The 8,535-nt window shown below is 43.8% G+C and overlaps 1 pseudogene; it reads right to left on the bottom strand.

Annotated features, from left to right (window-relative positions):
* Positions 1 to 203: 203 nt before the first annotated feature.
* Positions 204 to 2,280, bottom strand: LOC116888002 (annotated as a pseudogene).
* Positions 2,281 to 8,535: the final 6,255 nt, after the last annotated feature.

Raw genomic sequence — 8,535 nt, 5'->3', positions numbered from 1 at the left:
GTTAAGTGCAGAACATGAATTTCTAAGCGCTCCATTACGTTGGGTTCCAGATACACAACTTCATCCTGATCATCCACACTGAAAATCATGAATGTAAAATCACACAGTAGACTTTTCAGCTGGAAAAGAAAAGTAGCGTGTAGCAGCATGCACAAAGACCATGCATTGTCACGTCAGAACAGATGAAGTGAGCACACTACAGCTCAGATGACGTGGCAGCAGCTGGGGGGGCTGGAGGCCCAGAGCAGCCCTTCCTTGCGGCTGCGCTGGATGTTCACGGAGATGGTCTTCTCTCACAGAGGTAGCTGGAGCACGTTGTTCTTCAGCTTCTTGGTCCTCACAGGGACAAGGTCAGCGGAGCGGCTGGGGCCTGGGGCACTGATGCACATCTTCCAAGTGGACCTCTCCTGCACCTTCACGCTGGACAACAAGGCCTTCTGCGGTTCCAGAATGTATTTGGCGCCATGGAGCTGCGAGCCTAGACACAGGCTCATGAGTTTGAGGCTCTGCACAAGCTCTGCACCACGTGGAGCGGCAGAGGTGGGGGAGGATGAGGAGGAGTCAGGGCCTGCACAGCACCTGGAGGAACCTGCTGTACCCGATGGGGTCCCACCTGAGCCTCCCTGGCCACTGCCGCCCGTGCCCTGCCCTCCTGGACTGGCCTTGTCCACACCACCACCGCCGCTAGGTTTGCTCTGACAGCCACCATCGCCCTCACTGCCTGGTGGCCCATCACTGCTGTCACGCTGGTGCCACGAGTAAGCCAAGCCACTGTCCTTGTCCAGCCGCCGGCGGCTCTCAGAGTCATCATCGCTGGTCTCAGAGCTGCTGCAGCTCGAGCCACGGCCCTGGCTTTTCCTGCGGTGGTAGCACTTGTGCACTGTGCCTGGTGACCCGATGTTCATCTTCAGCCGGCTCAGCTTGGGTGGTAGGTTCTGGTCCATGTCAAACTCGTTGTCAGACTCACCCTCCTCGAAGATCTGGTTGAGCACCAGGGCACTCTTTCGAGATGTCAGGCAGTTGGTGACTGATGGCTTCTGGCGCAGCACCACCTTCGTGGACAGGGACACAGGCTTCTTGTTCTCCTCATCTTCCTCCTCATCTTCTTCCACCCTGAAGAGACACTTCCGCCCACTGGCTGCAGGCTTCAGGCTTGCGGGTGGAACAGCGGACAGTGCTGGCCCCGCCAGCTCCCGGAGCTCATCTTTCTTGGCTGGGTCACACAGGCCTTTGCTCCTGTGGCCATTGAGGACACTGTCACCAGCCCGAGCAGGAGACTGCGGGACTGTGGCATGTGACAGAGGGGTAGCAGTGAGATCATCTTCAAGGTCTTGGGGTACATCAATTTTAGTTGGCCATGACTGCCTGAACTGGGCCTTGATGTTGCTGGGGCTCGCAGACCTGGTCTGTATTTCTTTCTCCTGCTTTTCTCGCAGGATCCTTTCAGCAAGTAAGAAGTAAGTGGTGGTGATGTGGTGTTTGTACCTGTTGGTTTCAGGGCTTCTATGATGGCTTCTTGGTCAAGCGATGTCCCCAAGCACCATCGCTGGATGATGCTATTGTGCCCTCTTCCGAGAGGGTTCTTGTAGGACGAGGGGAATGTTATACTTGGTGGCTGGTGAGGGGTCCACTCCCTGGAGCCAGGGTGGCTTTCAATCTCTTCCAGAGAGGCTCTCCTTTTGGGGGTCTCTCTGCAGCATCCGTGTGATTAGGGCTACTGCAGGGGGCATCGTACTCATTGCCAAGCAGGATTTCGGACAGAGTACTCAAGAGACCCACAGCTTGTAGTGAGCTTCTTTCCAGACTGAAACTTGTTGCTGAAGCCAAAGTCTGTCAACTTCACAAGACCTTGTTTTTCAAAAAAAGACTACATTCTCTGGTTTCAAGTCTCTGTGAACCAAACATGGAGTTTATGGCAATAGAATATAGCATGAAATATCTGAGCAAAGTACTTCTTGCCCAAGTCTTCATTCAAGACCCCTCCTCGTGCTTCATTATGTAATCAAACATATCTCCTCCATCTCCAAGTTCTAGAATGAAATACAGTTTGGTCTGGGTGTCTATGACCTCATAGAGACGCACGATGTTGGGGTGCTGCACTAGCTTCATGCACCTGACTTCCTGGAAGAGGTGACCAGTGGCTAGAGTGTCCAGCTTCGTCTTGTCAATGACTTTCACTGCCACCTTCTCACCCCAATATGTCCCTGCTTCTATGCCAGCCGGGCTCCTGGGAAGTCCCGTAGGTACCCCTTTCTTCTCCGATCTCGGTGGGACCTCCATTTGTTGGCGCCAGCACTGACACGGCACCAAGAATCGGGCGAAAGCCTGTGGAATGAAGGAAACACACACACACACACATACAGGATATCGTGTCAAGCCAAGAGAGGAAGAGAAGGAGAGAGAGAGAGAGAGAGAGAGAGAGAGAGAGAGAGAGAGAGAGAGAGAGAGAGAAAGAGGAAGAGGAAGAGAGAGGAAGAGGAAGAGCAGAAGAGAGTCAGAGAGAGAGAGAGGAAGGAGGAAGAGAGGAAGAGCAGAAGCTACCCAATTATTTCTACGAAGGCACAATTACATTCATACCTAAATCACACAAAGACCCAACAAAGAAAGAGAAATTCAGACCAAATTCCCCTATGAATATTGATGCAAAAATACTCATTAAATTGCAAACCGAATTCAAGAACACATCAAAATGATCTTCCATCCTGATCAAATAGGCTTCATCCCAAGGGATGCTGTGATGATTCAATATATGGAAACTCATTAACGAAATCCACTGTATAAACAAACTCAATGAAAAAAGCCATATGATTATCTCATCCAATTCTGAGAGTGTATTTGACAAAATTCATCAACCCTTCATGTCAAAAGTCTTTGAAAAATCAGGAATTCAAGGCCCATACCTAAACATAGTAAAAGCAATATATAGCAAACCAGTAGCCAACATCAAACTAAATGGAGAGAAACTTGAAGCAATTCCATTAAAATCAGAGACTAGACAAGACTGCCCACTCTTTCCCTACTTATTCAATATAGTAAATATAGTACTGGAAGTCCTAGGCAGAGCAATCACTATTTTCAGATAATATGATAGTATACTTAAGTGACCCCAAAAGTTCCTAAACCTGATAAACATCTTCAGAAAAGTGGCTGGATATAAAATTAACTCAAACAAATAAGTAGACTTCCTCTACTCAAAGTATGAAAATGCTGAGAAAGAAATTACAGAAACAACTTCACAATAGTCACAATATAAAATACCTTGGTGTGACTCTAACTATATTAGTCAGGGTTCTCTAGAGTCACAGAAATTATGGATAGTCTTTATATAGTAAGAGAATTTGTTGATGGCTTACAGTCTGTAGTCCAACTCCTCAAGAATGGTCTGCAGCTGCTATGAATGAAGTCTAAGGATCAAGCAGTTGCTCAGTCTGTCCCACAAGGAAAGTGAATGAAGAAGATAGAGTATTCCTTCTTCCAGTGTTCTTATGTAGGTCTCCTATAGAAGGTGTGGCCCAAATTAAAGGAATCTACCAACATGCCGAGATGTTGGATTTGCTTTGTCTCAGATGATCTTGAACTCAGAGATCTCCTTGCCTTACTCTCCTGAGATTCATAGTCAATATGCCTCAAGGTCTCTATGCTGCTGCCATCAAACTGACATTGTAACTGCATTTTCAAAAAGCCATTCTATCTTTCTATCAGACCAGCTGCTTCAGGAAGTCCATGGAGGGTGGCTCTGGCATTATGTGCTGGAAAGGCAAAGCCATAACTAGAATTAGTATCTATGCCAATAAAAATAAAACTTTGTCCTTTCTATGGAGGAAGTGGTCTAATGTAATCAACCTGCCACCAGGTTGCTGAATGGTCTCCTTGAGGAATTGTGCTCCATATGGAGCTCATAGTTAGTCTCTGCTCTTGTCAAATCTGGCATTCAGCAGCAGCTGTAGCCAGGTCATCATTGGTGAGTGGAAGTCTGTCTTGTTGAGATCGAACATAACCTCCACTTCTGCCTCCATGGCTATTTTGTTTATGTACCCATTGTGCAATGACAGTAATGGCTGGGGAAAGAGTCTGACTGTCCACAGAACAGGTTATCTTATCCACTTGTTTATTGAACTCCTCCTCAGCTGAAGTCACCTTTTTGGTGAGCATGAGACACAAATATCTACACATCCTTTGCCCATTTGGAGAGATCTATCCACATACTTCTTCCCCAGATGTCTTTCTCATCAGTTTTTCAATTGTGACCTTTCCAAGTCCCTGATCATCTAACCAGTCCAATGACTACAGCCTATGAATCAGTGAACAATAGTACATCAGGCCATGAATTCTTCCAAATAAACTGTAATACCAGGTATACTGACCAAAATTCTGTCCACTGTGAAGATTTTTGTTCACCTGTATCTTTCAGGGTTGTCCTGGAAAGGGGTTATAATGCTGCAGCTGTCCACTTCCAGGTAGTGCCTGTATAAACTGCAGAGTCATCAGAGCCAACAGGAAACCAAGTCCTAGTCCTCTCTTCTTCATTCAGCCAATCATATGGAACACCTCTCGAGGCTGTAGGTGCATGCTTTGCAGCAAATGGCATTGTAACAGGAGTACAAACCACAGACATTTGAACAACTTCTTTATGTAACTTGCCTATGCCTTAAGGAACTGCTCAGGCCTGTTCATCTACATACCACTTCCATTTGATAATAGTTTGCTGCTGTGAACATCCTACTTTATGACTTGGAGGGTCTGATAACACCTAGCTCATGATGGGCAGTTCAGGTGACATGGTAACTTGTTGTCATATTGTCAAAAATTCATTTTCCACTAAGGCCCAATAGCAGGCCAAGAGCTGTTTTTCCAAGGGAGAATAGTTGTCTGAAGATGATGGTAAAGTTTTGCTTCAAAATCTTAAATGTCTCTTCTGTGATTCACCTACAAGGGTCTGCCAGAGGTTCCAAATAGCATTTCCATCTGCTGCCATCACTTCAAGTACCATCAGTTCAGCTGTATCGTATGCCTCAAGTGGTAGTGCAGTCTGCAGAGCAGCCTGTACCTGTTGTAGAGCCTTCTCCTGTTTCAGGCCCTACAAAAAGCTAGCAGGTTTTAGAGTCATTTGATAAATGAATATGACTAACACATCCAAGTGAGGAATGTGCTATATTTAGAATCCAAATAAATCCACTAAAAGTTGTGCTTCTTTCTTGGTCGTGGGAAGGGCCAGGTACATTAGCTAATTTTTCACCTTAGAAAGAATATCTCTTCCCTTGTTGTACTCTTCTTAACCCCCACTAATTTCTTAGCTTCAGGTAAGTTCCATCTATAGTCCCAGTAATGCTTTTGTAGTTCTGGTATCTTATAAATCACAGCCAAAACAGAATCTTTAATCTTCCCTCTGAAATTTCACAAGCCAGGCCTCCAATTTCTACACTGTTCTGAACATTATCTTCCAAGCTTCTACAGAATATTCCACAGAACTCTTAACATGTCAATGGCTCTTCCAGCCCAAAGTTTCAAAGTAGTTCCACAGACATCCCAAAAACATGGTCAGGATGTCACAGGAATACCCCACTATTCTGGTACCATTTTTTTTTTGGTGAGGGTTTCCTTTCCTGCACAAATATCATGACCAAAAAGCAAGTTGGGAAGGAAAGAATTCATTCAACTTACTCTTCCAAACTGCTGTTCATCACCAAAGGAAGTTAAGATTGGAACTCAAGCAAGCCATTAAATAACATTTCTCCATGGCTCCTGCATTAGCTCCTGCTTCCTGAACTGCACAGGGAAAATTTCCTGAACAGAACACCAATGGTTCATGCTCTAAGATCAAGAGTCAAGAAATGGAAGACTTCTTACAATTGCAAAGCTTCTGTCTAGCAAATGAGACTGTCAATAGTATAAAACGGCAACCAACAGATTGGGAAAAGACTTTTACCAATCCTACATCCAATAGAGGGCTAATTTCCAATATATACAAAGAACTCAAGAGCTCTAGAGAGCCAAGGACCCCACGGGGATGACATTAACTGAAATACCCCACAAAGGGGAGGAAGAATTTTCCAAGAATGTATCCAGAGGTTAGGCATAGCTTCGAAGTTGAGGGAATGGGGCCACCCATCCATCTCCAAACTTTTCACCCAGAATTGTTTCTATCTAAAGGAAAGACATAGACAAAGAGTGGACCAAAGACTAAAAGATAGGTCATCCAGAGACGGCCCCACTTGGGAATACATCCCACGTGTAGATACCAAACCTAGACACTGTTGCAGATGCCAAGAAAGTGCTTGCTGACAGGAGCCTGATATAGCTGTCTCCTGAGAGGCTCTGTCAGACCATGACAAATGCAGAGGGGAATGTTAGCAGCAAATCATTGAACTAAGAATGGGGCCCCCATTGGAGCAGTTAGAGAAAGGATTGAAGGAGCAGAAAGGGCTTGCAACTCCAACCAACCAGAGCTCCCAGGGACTAAAACCACTACCTAAGCCTACAGACCCATGACTCCAGCTGCACATGTAGCAGAGTATGGCCTTGTTGGGCACCAATGAGAGGAGAAGCCCTTGGTCCTGCCAAGTCTGTACCCACCAATGTAGGGGAATGTGAGGGCGGGGAGTTTGGAAGGGGTGGTTGGATTGGGAGGGGAACACCCTCATAGAAGTAAATAAAGCAGGGATGGGATAGGGGTTTTAAGGACAGGAACCAGGAAAAAGGATAACATTTGAAATGTAAATAAGGGGTTGGGGATTTAGCTCAGGGGTAGAGCGCTTGCCTAGCAAGCGCAAGGCCCTGGGTTCGGTTCCCAGCTCCAGAAAAAAAAAAAAAAAAAAAAAAAAAAAAATAAAAAAAAAAATCAAAAAAAAATGTAAAAAATAAACAAAAAAAAAAAAAAAAAAACCAAACATATATGAGCAAGTCATGAGGGAAAAATCAGTAAGTAGCATGTCTAAATGGCCCTCAGAATTAGGTCCTTCCTCCAGTGCATTCTCTGCTTGAGCTCCTTTTATGAATTTCTTCACTGGTGAATAGTGATATGCAAACATATAAATACTTTCCTCCCTAAGTTCCTTTGGTCATGGTATTTCATTCTAGCAATAGAAACCCTAACAAAAAGAAATTGGTACAAGGAGAGGAACATTTCTGTGACAGAATGGAGAATGGAGAATGGATCTTTTTTTTTTTTTTTTTTTTTTTTTTTTTTTTTTTTTGATTAGGATTTTGAAAGGAAATTGAATTTTGGCTAGAAAAGTCATAAGTGTTGAGAACTCAGTGAGTTCTTCTGTAGGAGCTTGGAAGATAAAAATGTTGAGTGCAGTGCAGACAATAGAGGGCTGCCTTGTGAAGTTTGAGGAGAACATATCTACAAGGCTATTTGTGTGAAGAATTTGTGTTGTCTGATTAGCTAGGACTGAACAATTGTCTGTGATTTTACTTTATTGGGACAATTGACTGGCTGGGTGCTTAGAAATCAGTGGTGATTCAGAAGAGACCAGTATTATTGAGGTGGAATCTGGGAAGTGTTTCCTCATAGTCAACACATAGAAGCTGTGTTCCAGAGGTAACCAAAGTGTTACCTCCTGCTGGCAGCTGATCTTGGTAGTATTATCATCCTGTAGAGCAGCTGAGCCTTGTGATAAATGGCAGTGTGTGAGTCCCTGCAGATCTCCCAGGAGATGTTTTTGGTGAAAGTGCAGTTTAGTTGTAACAAGAGATTCCAACATTTTGAAGTTAGCAATAGCATAGTATGATCATGAAGAAGAATAGCAGCTATGGAGGTAATCCAGCCTGAAAATAAGAAACAATCTGTGTGCGCTGGAGAGTAGAGAGAGGAAATATGTGCACCAAGCCCTTTGGAGGACCTCAGAGAATTGTGATTGAATTCTAGATATTGGACATTCAGTAATTTTTGTTGTTGAAGTTTGGTTTTGCTTCATTTAGATTGTGACTATGCCCTGTTTATTTCCTATTAAATTGAAACGTATTTATTTTTTTAAATTTTATAGAATCCCACAATTAACAAACTTTAAACTTTAAAAAAGGATACTTTCGGAGTCTTACAGAGATGTCAAAGGAGATTTTAAAGGAGGAAATATTTTTAAAGAGACTGATTTCTTAAGTGAATTCTTAAAAGCTTGGAGAGTTTTCAAGTTATAAAATAATTTATATTGTAATATCTTTACTAATTTGTAATCCTGAGGATAAGCAAGTAAAGAAATATTGTGGCTAAAGGATGGTGTGTATTTGTGTCAGGTTTACAAGGCAGAGTGGGGGGGGTAAACATCAACATGACATAAGCTGTAGTCATATGAGTGGAGGAAAACTCAGTTATCTAAAATGTCTCCAAGATAACATGCCCCTTTCAGTCAATTAAGTAGGATTCATATGTACTCACAGGGCCTGAAGCAGCAAATTTGGGTTCTGTATGTCTCCGCACCATGTTCTCTGAATATGTGTTATGACTGTTAGTTTGGTGTTTTGCAGTATTCATAACAGCAGTAATGAGTGATTCTCTAACTCTTTTTCTTGCTTGAGACTTTTTTGTTCTATTGT

The sequence above is a fragment of the Rattus rattus genome, chromosome X (assembly GCF_011064425.1).
Source record: "Rattus rattus isolate New Zealand chromosome X, Rrattus_CSIRO_v1, whole genome shotgun sequence".
Classification (NCBI taxonomy): Eukaryota; Metazoa; Chordata; class Mammalia; order Rodentia; family Muridae; genus Rattus; species Rattus rattus.
This window is presented reverse-complemented; position numbering and strand designations above follow the sequence as displayed.